Source organism: Mangifera indica, chromosome 3 (genome assembly GCF_011075055.1).
Source record: "Mangifera indica cultivar Alphonso chromosome 3, CATAS_Mindica_2.1, whole genome shotgun sequence".
NCBI classification, from domain to species: Eukaryota; Viridiplantae; Streptophyta; class Magnoliopsida; order Sapindales; family Anacardiaceae; genus Mangifera; species Mangifera indica.
Window position 1 is genome coordinate 17,247,058 of NC_058139.1, and position 16,380 is coordinate 17,263,437.

Sequence of the window (16,380 nt, forward strand, 5' to 3'; positions counted from 1 at the left end):
ATATAATTATAATAAAATCAAAAATACCTTAAAAAATCTTTTAATACCTAAGATGAAAGTGGTAATTAGATTACTACCTATATTACTTATCATATTAGTAGTGGTAATAGAAGATTACTGTAATATTTTATTATTGACAAATCAAACAAGGTAATGCAAGTAATAAAAGATATATTAGTAAAGTAATCTTTAAATCCTTATAACCAAACAACCCTTTGTGTACAAGTAGTTTAATAATCAAAATATCACACAAAACAAAATTTGATTATTTATTAAATAATGGATAGTGATTTATATGTGGCGGGATAATAACTAGTAAAGCAGCCCACATGCCCCGTCCATTAAACAAATATAAAAGGGAAAAAGACAATTTCTCACCCCAAGTTTTAATCAAATTTTCAAAGCATCCTCACTGCAAATGAAAAATCTAAACATCAATTTATAAATTAATTATTATTAAAATTTTCAGTTAGAAACGAGACAAAATTGTTATTTTACCCCTAAACCCTAAAACTTTAAAAATTTATATCATTTCTCTCATAAGTTTAGAAAACTAACAATTTTCTCTTATAATTAAATTTAAAAAAATTTATTTTTCTCCCTTTTTTAGGTTTCAACTTTGGCAGCTTGAAAAATTCGATCGATGACCTAGAAGAAGTGACAATCTTCTCCGACGAAGGACGACCTTTTGTCATCTAAATCTAGACAACGAAGTGTTATTTAGATTAGGAAGAAATGACGAAAGACGATGTTTTGTAGTCTTTCGTTGTGTCATCCTTTGTCATCTGGATGACACGCCGCTTTTAGATGACGAAGGACGATGCTTTGTTATCCTTCATGGTCAAATGTCGAAGATAGGTGGAAAATGGCCGGTCATTGACTGGAATGGTGGTAGTCGGAGAAGGGATACAAACACTAAGAGTAAAATCTAAACTTTTCAAACTTTAAAGAATGGGGTAAAGTGTTAGTTTTTAAAATTTGTGAGTGAAAATGATATAAATTTTAAGGTTTTAGTGTTTAAGGATAAATTAACGATTTTACTTTTACCTCTAATTAAAATTTTTAATAACAGTTAGTTTACGGATGAGTGTTTAAATTTTTCATTTATCATAAATATGATTTTGAGATTAAACTAAAATTTGGATAGAAAATGATTCTTTTCCCAATATACAACAAATAAAACTTGATTTATATAGTGTCGTTTCGTACAAATACAAAGGAGTTCTTCTCTATTTCTCTGGGGTTCGCCAGCTTGTTTCAAATCCAATTATATTACTTTACATTTTTAATTTTGTTTATTCTATAAAAAGGTTTAATATCGAATAATTCTATTTTAAATTGAATATTTATTTTTTTTCATCATTTTAATTTTCAGTGTTGTTCTTTTAAATTTTAAAATAAAGAAGAAAGATGCATAACGTTGTTTATTTCTTAGAATGAGAAATTTTACACGTTAAAATTTGACAAATTCATGATTGTTCATTTTCTAATGTAGATTCTGAAAAAATCAGTGATTATTCCGCATTAAGGTAATTTTTTGAAATAGTTATAATGAATGCAAAAAGTATTGGAGAGTACATAAGTTTCTTTGAGAAATTTACAGGTTAGGGAGTTAAGATTAAGGTTTTAGAGTTTGATTCCTCAACGCTGCCCGCTTGGAAAAATTTCTCGAGTTTATTTGAAACTTTTACTCGGGTTTGTGGTTTTTTTGGGTTATAGATTAGTTGTTTAGAAGCTGATATGAGAGTTTGGGAGGGTGTTTCAGATTTTTTTTTTGTTTTGGATCGGATCTTACTAGGAAATTGGAAGGTCAAGATGGATTAGTCCAATCACTAGAAATGTATGTGTAATTTATGCTTTCTTGCTCTTAATCACGTGGACTTTTGTGTTTCAAGCAATTTTGCTGGTGGTGTATGCTCAGGGTCTCAACCTGAAGATACTGTTGAGGGTTAAGATTTATTGGTCTTCATTTTTTTACTTTTGTTGTTCGTATCTTGCGATGTCATTGTTAGAAATGTTTTGATATGGATTAACATTAATTATGGTTTTAGTTTAATAAAATCGAGTAATTAAATAGTCCAATGTCAATTTACAAATAAGTTTAAGTGATTAATAAAGATAAGTCTAATATACTTGAAGGTTATGATCTGAGTGGATAACATAAATGTAAATCTTGAGGTTTATTAGACTTTAATAGGGGGTCAATTAACTTACTATATATTGGTTAGATCCGTGCTCCAAAACCTAATGCAGTATAGCTTACCTATTCAAACTGTCATTCAAGAAGGTTTTTGGAGTAGAAAACTAAGTTGCGTTGAGAAGTGATCTCGACAGATAATTTCAAGTGATTTTCAAAGGTTTTTTGGATTCAATTGTCATGGTGGTCCAAGTATTCCCAAACCCTAAAGTTTAATTTAATATTTTATAATCTATTTGTTGATCTTATGAATTTTAATTGCATGATTTTATGTTTGTTTATGTATAACAAATCTTACATGTGGATTAGAGTCGATACATATAGGTTATAGAATCCGAAATATTGAATTTTTGAAATTAGGTTTGATTCAATTCAATTTAGGGTTTTCTTAATTGATGAATCAAATCTTAAAAACTAGGAATTTGTACTCCAGGATTATATTTTCGAAATTAGGGTTCTAAAGTTTTGGGTAATTTTGAATTTAGGGTTTTCTAATTCAGAAATCAAACTGTAGAATTAATGTCAGTAATATGAAATTGGACAAATCACAGATTGAAATTAATTCTAGAAAATTGAATTTTGTAATAGCTATGAAATTTTAGTGAATTCTTGAAATTAAAATAACAATTCCTTAATTTTGAATTAGGGTTTATTCATTTTGAAATTAAGGATTCAAATTGATTAATTAAACTCTAAAATTAGATTTCAAAAACCTAAATCCAGTGTTTTAAGGATTAAATTTCAGTTTGAAAAAAAAATTAAGTAAATAAATTTAGCAATTCAAATCATCTTCCGATCGAAATTGAATGTGAAACGCCACTATATGCGTTTATCTTCTAATCACAATTTGAGGCAAAATTTGGCTTCCCTTGTGTTCAGGTGTGAGCCATGTGTTCAGATTGTATCATCATCAATCAAAGATGCCTTTAGAAGGTTGAAAAGTCGTTGCCGACGATCTATAGTGCCACAAATTATGGTGTTGTTTTTATTGAGCTTTTTGGTGAAATTTAACAGCATGATCGGTCGAGAATAAGCTAAATTTTGTTACCGATTCATTTCCCTCTCGAATAGGACAGATTTGAAGATCAGAGACCGAAGATTGGGACATCAACGATGAAGAAATTTTGAACCTAGGGTTTCCAAACCACGAGTCAATAGTAGGTTAGGAAAACCCATAAACCAACCCATCTTTGGAACAAGCTAAACCATTGCTTAGTCAAAGTCAAACCTAACCAAATCCAACTCGAAACCACTCAGAATCCATAACTGAACCTAACTGAAGGCGTTTGTGTTACATGCATCAAGATAAAGAAAATAGGTGAGAAGTCGCACGTGAAGCTTAACCAAGAGTGTGAAAGCACATTGCCGCACGTGGAAGGGAATTTCTATGCGTGTGCACCATCTTCTAGCACATGATGGCATTCTAAAGCCTTCTAGAGGCGCATAAATATAGTAGAATGTGCATTACCAACCGTGAAGGGTCATGTTGACATTTTCAGTGTCATATACGGTGCGTGTAATGGTGTCTTTGACACGTTAGTCTTTAAACATGCATATAGGATTATAATGGTCTCAAGTAACTAGTAATATGTTCTAAAATTTTGTTAATGCATTATACCGAGTGATTGAATATCATAGTGCATAATTGATCCTGGTTGGGTGCATGTAAAGGCATAATAGTTAGTTTAGACATGTTGGAGTTAATCAAGAGTCTAAGATAGTGCATAAGCATGTTGAGGAAATGTGATAATGTGTAATAGCATGTAAAAGCCAACACTAACCTATAAAGTGCATGAAAAACTTATGGTAGCACATGAATAGCTTAGGGTGGCATATAAAGACATATAGGCACTTACAACTTTCCATTTAAAGGTGAATTGAATTTTAGGTTAAGTATTGTGGCATAAAATGCTCTCCTCTTTAGGAGTGATAAGTTTAAATGTAATATCGACTCTCTTGTGTGTGATTAAGTCACCATACTAGGTTAAGATTATTGTTAATTGTGTTATATGCAACAAGTTAAGGAAGATTGTTAGAGACAATAAGGTATCATGTCTTATGAAATCTTGTTAAAGGCAATAATATTTAGTATCATTGTGAATATTTTTGTGAGTTCCATGATTTTAATCACCAAAGTGTTACATTATCGAGGTTTACAAAATTTTTTCTTCAGTAATGATACATCATTCATTTTTTTAAGCATAAGGTTAATTTTGAAAAATGTGCTGACCGTGAAAAACTCAATACACCCAAAGACGGTTGGGCTTATTCAATTGACATGTGCTTTGATATTAGATAGAGGAGGAAAAATGGTCTAGAAAGTTTTATCTATCTAAAAGTGATATTTCTTTCGAAAATCCTATGTTTTAAAAGTCTTCATAAAGGTTTAACCTTACGTCTGGGGTTCTAATAGCATGTCATTTTTTCTGCCCAAAAGTGATTGAATGATAATGTACTAGGAGTCCTTATAAGGTGTAGCTTATACAATTTCGACATTACTGTGATTATTGTCTATTACATATATGTTGCAATACTTAATTAAAATTGTTAGAGATAATTCAGTGATATATCTTATGAAATCCTAATTTTGGCAATATTATTTAGTTTTAGTAGGATTATTGTAAGTTGTCAGAATATTTAATCATCAAAGTGGTACATTCATTGAAACTTGCAAAATTTCTACATTTGGTGAAAGAGACATTCTTCAATTTGATATATATAATTTTTTGCCTAAAGGTGGTTATTATATATGTAAAAATTGATGGTTGCATGAGGTGATTGCGGAATAACATTGGTCGTGAAAATTTCAATGCACCAAAAGGTGGTTGTGATTTTTTAATTGACATATATTTTTTCTATTAGTGTGAAAGGAAGCAATAACCTAGAGAGTTTATCTGCCCAAAGGTGATAGACTTTCTAAAAGTTATCTGTTTTACTTACTTGTAACCTTATGCTCAAGGGGGCTTTGATATCATATCGTAATATTTTCTTAAAGGTGATTATATGATGATGTGTTTGGAAGCCTCGTGGGTACTAACTTATAAGGTTTTAACCTATTTATTGCCAATTATATTGCTTATTGTGTCTCATCTTTTATAAAATCTATTATTGTAAACAGTAATAATAATGTCACAATAAAGGTCTTGATTGACTCTAAACTTACAAAGTTAGAGATTAGATATTGAATTTGCACTGCTAATTAAGGATATAGTTTTGGCCTAGCAAGTTGGTGAACTACTTAAGCCCAAGATAATAACTCAATTGAATTAAAGGATTTCTATATTGAGTGGGATAAATCCATCAAGTTAAGGTTGCTTTCCATAAAGAATCAATTGTTGATTACTTCATTGGAGGTTTAACTTAAGGTTATTAAAATATCTCACAATATTAGAGATACTCATTTGGTGAATGATGTGACTCTGACAAGGTATGGTAATCATAAAGGAGTCAAAGATTGATGAGTATATGTTAAAGTTTAAAAGGCACTATAAGACTTCTTTTGACTTTAGTCAAATCAAGACCAATAATGGTTTAGAATCAGATAAAAGGTATTATTAATCTAATTCCTAAATGTTCTTGAAAAAGATAAGCATAAAGTGAAGAAGTTTTAATGGTAGGTGTGGTTGTTCAAATAATGCCTAGTTATAAAGGAAGAACAACAATAAGAAGTACTAGTTTTGATTGTCTAAATAAGGTTAAAGTTTTTGGATGTGAAGTTGGTCAATAGATAAATGCTAGGTAAGTGGGGGTTTATGTTTAGGATTGAAAATTGTGTGGACATTAAGGTTATCAATAGGGGCATAGTATGTTTTCAATTAAATTCCTTGTAAATCTATGTTGAAGATTTCTTTTAGATCTTTAGACATGAAGTAAACCCAGCCTGAAGTGTTAGCTGAGTTAAAGATAATCCACTTAAAGTAAGTCTTTATAATCTTAGCCTAAAGTGTTAGCCTTTATGATCACTTGCGGTATTCCAAAAGATAGAATATTTATCATCTAAATCAAGAACTAAAGAAATTGGCTCTTATATAGTAAAGGTTTCAAGTTTTAAGATAGAAGAAAGTAATACTTTTCCATTTTAAAGAAAGTGAAATAGATTTGTCTGATTCTTAAAATGCTCATAAGGTATAAAAGTGTTATGGCTAAAATAATAGTAGGAGTCAATGAGGTTTACAAAGACCTATAGAATCTGAGATCATCTTAGAGAGTGTTTTTACTAAAGAATGATAGTTAATCTTATAGTAGATAAGCCAAATGCAATTGACATAGTTGTGAAAACCTTGATGAAAAAATCTACTATATAAAGATGATTTATTGTCACAAATATTGTTTTATGTATCTTAGTAAAAGACATTTTGTTATTAGTCAAATTATTGTTTAGAGTTCTTTATGAACTATCAATTTGAAAGGTAGTTTTAAAGTAATAAGGAAAGATAAAGTCTATGATTGATAATAAAAGTATGAGACCCTATGGCATTGGAAGCTCATTTAGATTAAAGTTATAAAAGGTGAATGTCATGGTTGTCTTTCTGAGAGAAAGCCTTACTTAGGGAGTATGTATAGTGCAAACAGGTTTATCAAGACATAAGAAATGAAGCTTTGGATATGCAATCGTGAGAGGTATATCTACGATTGATATAAACTTCTTAAGAGTGGTGTTTCAATTTCACATGACTTTATAAGGAATAAATTGGACTAATATAAGAATATGAAAATCAATGGGAGCAAAATTTTCTTCATGGTATGGTTCAATATATTGGCAATAGTGATATTGACTTGTTTTATGAGAATCAAAGCAATTTTATTCAAGATTTTTTATGTGAAAGATCTTTGAGGTGCATAAATTATTTTTGGTATTGAGATCCATTAAGTAAGTACTTGTGGACTTTTGACTTGTCTCAAATACATATTTGAAGTGTGTGTTTAAAAGGCCTAACATGTATAATTACAAAGCAAGTTGTGTGCATATTGTAAAAGGAGATAAGTTTATTATCAAACATTGCCTAAATATCTATAGAATAAGATTAAAAGGGAATTTGTGTGGTATGTTCCTTATGGTGGCATTATTGAAAACTTGATGATGCATAAGCATGCATAAGCCTGGTATAATGTTGGCAGTTAAGGTTCTCAGTTTATATTTCTCAAATCAAAGTTTTGATTATTGGGTTGTGGTTTAAGAGGTAATAAAATGTTTGCAAAAGATCAAGATTTTGGTGTTTGTAAAGATAAGCTAAAGTTTATTTTTGGATATAGTATTATACTCGCTGAATAGGCTATATTTGGAAAAGTACTAAGTAGTCATTGTGCTAGAATTGAAAAATCAGGTGGAATCCATGAGCAAAAGAAATAAGGGACTTCTAATAAAACGTTGAAAACTTTTTAAATAGTACTAATTCAACTATAAATAAAACTTCATCGCAGATGTCTAATGTGAAGATTTTCTCATTCAATGGAGTTACATCTACATATTAGTTGTCTTTCAACTTTTTACTTACAGAACTAGATTACATATCTGGGCTTGCCACCAAAGGGCATACCACGAGGTGGTTCTAGTATTAGGCAAACTGGTACTAGTGATGATGATAAAAAGATTGCTCCCATGTAAGAGGAGATGAATAAAGGAGTACCTAAAAGTTCGTTCAAAACCAAGCCTATTTCAACTGTGAATAACATTTCACAAACAAAAGCTAATGTGAGCTTTCCTCATTTGGTCTTTTTGTAGTGGAATTATTTGGACAATGAGCCTTAAGTTAAATTTGCTTTTCCTTGACTTCATTTTGTAGAACTTTAAACAGTATTTGGCATTTGCATGAAAGAAGTTAGAATCCATTGAACAAAATGTAATATTCCTCTCCAAATACATACTCATATACGGAATATGACCCAATGAGAATGGCACAGTTTAACTTCTCTACTAGACAACAGAATTTAAAAGCATGTAATTAAATATGTAAAGGCCAAAGGACTATTTCCCACCCAATGTAACACCCGAATTCAGGTACGTCAGTAAACTCCACTTCCAAAATTACCCTTATAGTTAATTTTATAACTTGTTATTTAAAGAAATTGCAAAAAAATTATAAAAAACTACTAAATGAGCAATAATTTTCAAAGGGGATAAAATGGTCATTTTAGAAGGATTTAAGAGACAAAGTGGGAATGTAAATTAAATGGCACACTGGAAATTATATAATGGTGCTAAGGGTTTTTGGTAATTGGTTAAGGATAAAATAGTTATTTTTGGAAAAAGTTAAGGTAAATTAGTCCAAAATGCTTATAAAACCAACCAACTATTCATTTTCTTCTTCCTTGACCGAGAATCTCCATAATTTTACTAAAGCTTTTTCTTCAAGCAAAAATTCATCAAAAGACCTAACTAAACCACCTAATTTCCAGAGCCTCCAATTATAAAAAGTGTAAATCTATCAATTCTGATAAGTGCTAAGGTAAAAATTTTAATTTGTAAAAGATGTGAAGTTTAGAGTTTTGATGGATGATTATGTTTTTGGTTGATTAAGGTTGCTAGGAAGAAGAAAAAAAGGAGGATAGACTTAAATCACCTAATTAGCAAAGAAAATGTAAGAATTTCATACTTTACATACTTGAAGTAATTTGAGTTAGGTTATTTAAATAACCTTTACTTGTATAAGTGTGTAGAGTATTAGAATTAAAGTGATTTATGCTTAAAAGAATAAAAAAATTCATTATGACTTATGATGTAATTTTTGCCATAAGGGTATTTTAGACATTTCATATTCTTGGGGTTAGTTTAGTGGATTTTGTGTGTTGAATATGTGAGAAATGATGAATTGATAAAAAAATTTGCACTAAAGGTAAACATGTAATTTTTGACCATAAGGGTAAAAGTGTCATTGAATGTGATGTAGGTTAATTTTTGCTTAATTATATGCATGATATGTGGAATAACCCTTATAATAAGCCTATATTGTATATTTTGAAATTAATTTGATGCATAAGATATATATAGATGCATGAGATATATATAAATGCATGAGAAAATAATATAATGTTTGATAAGGAGTGAAAAGAATAAGGGAAAACAATGAATTGACATATTTCATATTATGGTTATACATGTATACATGAGGAATCATAGCATGTGCATGATTTTAGAAAAGTAAAGAAAGAGGAAAAATGTTTTCTAAGTTATGCATATTTTCGGAAAATAGAAAACAAGTGTTTTTGATTTTTTAATAACTTATATGATACAGGAAAGCAAAAAACATGCTTAAAATCCGTACACTCGAGTTGTACTATGGAGATAGCAAAGAAAGATATCAATTGTACTGTGTGGACAGTAAAGAAATATGTCAATTGTACTGTGTGGATAGCAAAGAAAAAAAATAGAGAAATATGCGTATAAAAGAGGATTATACCTTGTATGGTGACTGCGAGTACTATCCTTTGTAGTCTAGATTGGGCAATGAAAATATTTGAAAAAAAAAAAAAGAGAAAGAATTAGCAAATATTTTATGAAAGTCATTTGCATTAGAATTGTGCATGCAAGCCTATGTGGCTGATAAAAAGTTGAGAAAGATGTACGATCAGAAAATAGAAAAGTCATGGCACTCATACATGCATAAATCATAACGAGTGAATCATATTTGTATAGTAAGGAAATGAATAAATGGGTGAAAGAAGAGAATTATGATATTGTTTAGTGCATGTTTCGTGTCAATTATTTTGTATGTGAATAGCCCAGACACGCTGAATATGGAAAAAATTAGTATTAGTATGAAATGCTTTGAGTATTGTGTATGATTTTCTTATTGAGCTATGGTCGCTCACTCCGTTTAATTTAATATTTTACAAGTAAAAAGTTGTAACAAAGGTTCCCAGGGAGCACTGGTGAGACATGAGGCTGAGGGAGGAAGACACCATATTTTTGTTGACTTATATGTTTTGATGTATATGTGAATATATGCATAGATATATATACTTGATATAGATATTGGTGGATATGTATATATTTTGTTTCCTATATGTGTATATGTGATTGTATATATATATATCTTTATATTTATATATATATATGGCTAGTCATTGAAATTGGTTATAAAGTTTCTGTGGGTGCTAATTTTTATGATTGTTATTATTAAATATTTATTTTGTTAATTGTGATTATGTTGATGAAAATCCAGTCGATTAGTAGGACTAATTTGTGTGAATTGCTAATTAGGAGTGTTACAGGGCATTAAAAAAAAAATTCCCTGGGGCCTTTAAAATAAGGGAACTCTTGCCATTTTTCTGTAACACACCTATTGGTTATGAGAGGTTACACCTAAGGATTGATGTTTCCCCAAGTATCCCCTTTTTAACTTTGAAAATCCCAAATACCCACCTATGAGTAGTTAAATTTAACGATAGTAAGGGTAAAATCATCATTTTATCTATAATATTAAAAATAAACTAAAATATAATCTCCTTTTCCTCCCCTAAAATTTGAAAACTAAAAGTTTTCACCTAATCGAAGTTTAAAAAAATGATAGTTTCCCCTTAAGGTTTGGTTTCCAGATCTCTGACACTAAATTCGGTAACATTATCGATGTCGATCAGGCTTTCAAATAGGTGGAGAGAGACTATTAAAGGGAGATAAAACTTCAAGAGGGATAAATGGCTGGCAACGACGTTGGATTTGACATCAGAGATCTGAAAACCAAACCCTAAGGGGAAACTGTCATTTTTTAAAACTTAGGTTGGGGGAAAACTTTTAGTTTTTAAAGTTTATAGGGGAAAAAAGATAAAATTTTAAAGAGTTAGGGTTCCGTTAAATTTAACTGCTCATAGGTAGGTATTTGGGATTTTCAAAGTTAAAGGGGGGATACTTAAAAAAACAACAATCCTTGGGTGGGAAATAGTCCTTTGGCTATATTTAAATCCATGTAAAAATGTGTAATAAATAACTTTATTCGTAATTACTAAAACTTAACTATAAATATTGTGTCTGATATCCAGACTCATAAATATAAGTGCATTAACATAATCCATAAAGTTCAAAATGAATGCATGACATAAATAACATAAATGTGAAAATAACGATTTTGCCCCTCGCCCATGTACAACCGCTTGGTTGGTCCACTGGCTATACCAAATACTAAATTTATTCATAAATACTAAAACTCAACCATAAATATTGTGTTTGATATCCAAACTCATAAATATAAGTGTATTAACATAATCTATAAAGTTCAAACTGAATATATGACATAAATAGCATAAATGTGAAAATAACGATTTTGCCATTTGCCTATATACAACTGCTCGGTTGGACCACTACTTCCTTTGAATACCCTTCTATTCACCTCTACGTAAAAACCATAGAAAATGAATGTGTGAATGAAAACACTCAATAAATAAGTGACCTTTCGATACCTTGCACAAAGCATAAAATTGAAACTGGCGTTCCACTACTGAATCTTATTGTGGTTAAAATAGATGTTTTTTGATACTTTCCTTTGGCCATGCAACCACTCTTGACACCCTTGTGCCCTAAATACATATACCATCTCACCTTATTTGCTAAGGCCTAATATGATCTCGACATGTTTGATGCCTTAGTGAAAGCAACTGACATCTTAGATGTCTATTAACTATTATATCTTGCATACATGTTGACCAAACTATTAAGCTAACTGTGATATCTTAATCATATAAGAAAACTAGTCATAGTCTCTCATTTACCACATACACATAGCTACGAGACTGCTAATTGAAAACCATCTTCGGATGACCTTTACCATAGACATATATGTGATGCATCCCCTAACCACATGAGGAACTAAATAAAGTGTCATAATTCTTTACCATGCATACTTGAACTAAATTGAACTATGTAGCTAATGTACTTGGCTATTGTATAGCCTTATTACTTTCATATATTTTGCCACTTATGAATATAGTTGGTGGTTATCTAAGCGTACCCTACTTTTTCTAACATTCCCTATTTTTTATTCAGATTTGACTCGGTCAAGGTCTGTGTCATCTTCCACTCAATCAAACACCTTTGCTATAACTAGCTATCTTAACTAAATTTGTTGAAGCCTCTTTATTCTCTTTCTTTTCTCTTCCCCTCCTTGCATATAGCCTAAGGGTAAAATAGTCTTTCTATATTTGGTATACATGGGTGTGTTTTGACCTTGCATCCTCGTGTTCTTCACGTCACACGTACTTAGGCATGTTATAGACTTATATCTCTATGTTCACTCTCATACGGGCATGTCTCCTAATGATAACACTTTAAGGAAGCCACACACGGGCATGTGTCACATACCACATAGTCATGTGGGCTTCTCCTTAGAATGAATGTGTTGTTGCACTTATCTTTTTTTCCATGAAAAAGATATACGAGCGTATGGGTTGTCATACACAACTGTGTATCACAGTTTAAATTTCATACTCTATAGTTTCTATGAATTATGGCCAACATACTGACAATCTAACCACATACAAAGACTCCAAAACATATCTTTATACATCTTAATCCTCTTTTCACTAACCATAAACACATATAATAGCTCAAAATATTGAATCTTTACTATCAACATTACCAAAGCTATAGCTTTTTCATATTAACATGTCCACAAAATTCTTGTAATGAATAATACCTATGCACACATAATCAACAATTTGATCATCATAGAATTATAGGATATTTAAAAATTATAGCTCAAAATCATAGTACACAAACTCATCAAGAATCCTTCTTGAATAGCCAAAAAGTGACACTAACTTATAGTTTCATCTTAACTAGGATATTCGTATGATTTAAGGTACTACTTTGCCATTATTTTCACATATAAATACCAATACAATCATCAAAGTATCATACAATAGCCAAAGAAATATTAAGTTAACAATGGTTGATCACATATCCATCCATATCAAACCAAATAGCCAAGAAAAGAGCACTAATTTACCTGTCTTTTGATTAAACAGTTGTTATTCACATGGTTGTGGCTTTTTCAACGATTTAAGGCTCTTTTCTAAAAATCATGGGCTTTAAACTTCCTTCGTTTTCCCTTTGTTTGTAGTTGGAAATAGTTTGGGGTATTAAAATAGATATAAAAGCATCGCATTCCTTTTTATTTTATCTACCAAACACAATAACAAGCGTGTGTGGCGTTATTCATAAGAGATAATTCTTTTTTTATCGTGAATTTGATTTTATCTCAATTTCAAATTTGTAATGATAATATAGAACTATGTGTTCTAGCACAAATAGGTATGTGTCCTCCTACACTTGGTTATTTTTACCTACTTATCATGAAATGATTTTTTTGTTTTTCCAAGGCACGAACAGACATCACCCTTGTGGTGCACGATCATCTCCAAAAAAATTTATCATAACTTTACATAATTAAACATGGAGAAAGAATGAAATGCCCTTGGGCTTGTTGGTATTATAAAAAATATACAAGGTGACATCATGCCATAAAAGAGATGTAGTGTTATGTAGGGTTACATCAGTAAATCAAACAACAACGAAAAAATCCAGAAGATAAATCTTACTTACCTAAACTTCAATAAAAATGTTTAGAGTCGTTGGAATCTCTTTTTAGTTGTCTTCTTACCTTACTAGAGATATTTACTTATGTTGAATTATGCTCACTAATGGTTGGAAGTCTTTCCCTATTATAAGACTTGTTCTTTTTCTCAATTTCAACTGATCAAACATAAGGTTAAGACTCTCAAGTCTTGAAAACACATCTTTTTATAAGACTCTACTAAAAACATGAAATCCAGAAGATAACTCTTACTTACCTAAACTTCAATAAAAATGTTTAGAGTCGTTGGAATCTCTTCTTAGTTGTCTTCTTACCTTACTAGAGATACTTACTTGTGTTGAATTATACTCACTAATGGTTAGAAGTCTTTCCCTATTATAAGACTTGTTTTTTTTCTCAATTTCAACTGATCAAACATAAGGTTAAAACTCTCAAGTCTTGAAAACACATATTTTTATAAGACTCTACTAAAAACATGATACAAGGTCATGTGCTTTAAGGATGCATGGTTATACATCTTCTGTAAGCTCTCCTAACCAATGGGTGTGTTATAGAAAAATAGCAAGAGTTCCCCTATTGTAGAGGGCCCGGGGAAATTTTTTTTCTTTTTAATTATGCCCTGTAACACTCCCAATTAGCATTTCACATAAACCAGTCCTACCAACCGACTGGATTTTCAATCAACTTTATCAAAATTAATAAAATAAGCACATAATAATAACCATCATAAAAATTCTCACCATAGAAGTTTTACAATCAATTTTCATAACTAGTCATATATATATATATATATATATATATATATATATATATATATATATATATATATATATATATATATATACACATATATAGATATAGCTATACATAATCATATATATATACATATAGGAAACAAAATTATAGTGCCTTTCTTCCTCAGCCTCATGTCTCATTAGTGCTCCCCGGGAACCTTTTGTTGTAACTTTTTACCTGTAAAATATTAAATTAAATGGAGTGAGCGACCATGGCTCAGTAAGAAAATCATACTCAATACTCAAAGTATTTTATACCAATACTAATCTCTCCTATACTCAGCGTCTCTGAGCTCTTTACAACACAATAATTGACACAAAACACACACATATCATAACTCTTTTCTTTCACCAATTTATTTATTTCCTTACTAATATGATTCATTCGTTATGATTTATGCATGTATGAGTGTCATGACTTTTCTATTTTCTGATCATACATCTTTCTCAGCTTTTTATCAGCCACATAGGCTTAGATGCATGATTCTGATGCAAATGACTTTCATAAAATATTTGCTAATTCTTTTTTTTTCTTTCCAAATATTTTCATTGAACGGTCTAGACTACATATGACAGTACTTGCAGTCACCATACAAGGTATAATTCTCTCTTACACACATATTTTACTATTTTTGTTCCTTGTTGTCCACACAGTACAACTGATTTTTTTCTTTGTTGTCCACACAGTACAACCGATATTTTTCTTTGCTGTCTATATAGTACAACTCGCGTGTAAGGATTTTAAGCATGTTTTCTGCTTTCCTGTATCATATGAGTCATTATAAAACCAAAAATACTTGTTTTCCATTTTCTAAAAACATGCATAACTTAGAAAATGTTTTTCCTCTTTCTTTATTTTTTTTCTGAAATCATGCATATGCTATGATTTCTTATGTATGCATGTAAAACCATAATATGAAATATGCCTATTCATCATTTTCCCATATTCTTTTCACTCCTTATCAAACATCATATTATTTTCTCATGCATTTATATATATCTCATGCATCAAATTAATTTCAAAATATATAATATAGACTTAAGATAAGGGCTATTCCACATATCATGCACATAATTAAGCAAAAATTAACTTAATGCAAATTCTTTCATCAATTCATCATTTCTCATATATTCAACACACCAAAATCCACAAATCTAACCCTAGGAATATGAAATGTCTAAAATACCCTTATGGCCAAAAATTACATTATGATTCCTAATGAATTTCTTTATCCTTTTAAGCATAAATCACCTTAATTCTAATATTTTACACACTTATATAAGTAAAGGTTATTTAAATAACCTAGCTCAAATTTACTTCAAGTATGTAAAGTATGAAATTCTTACCTTTTATTTGCTAAATAGATTATTTAAGCTTATTCACCTTCTTTTTTTCTTTCTAGCAACCTTAATCAACCAAAAATATAATCATCTATCAAAACTCTAAATTTCACATCTCTTAAAAATTAAATTTCTTACCTTAAACTGATCAGAATTGATAGATCTACACTTTTTATAACTAGAGGCACTGAAAATTAGGTGGTTTAGCTAGGTTTTTGGATGAATTTTGTTTAAGGGAAAAGTTTAGTTAAAATGGTGGAGGCTCTTGGCTAAATGAAGAAGAAAATGAATAGGGTATATGTTTTATAAGCCTTTTGGACCATTTTGCCCTTAATCTTTTCCATAAATGATCCTTAGCCAATTACCAAAAACTCTTAGCACCACCATATAATATCAAGTGTGCCATTCAATTTTCATTCCCACTTTGTCCCTTAATTCCTTCTAAAATGATCATTTTACCCCCTTTGAAAATTATTGCTCATTTAGTAGTTTTCTATAATTCTTTTGCAATTTCTTTAAACAA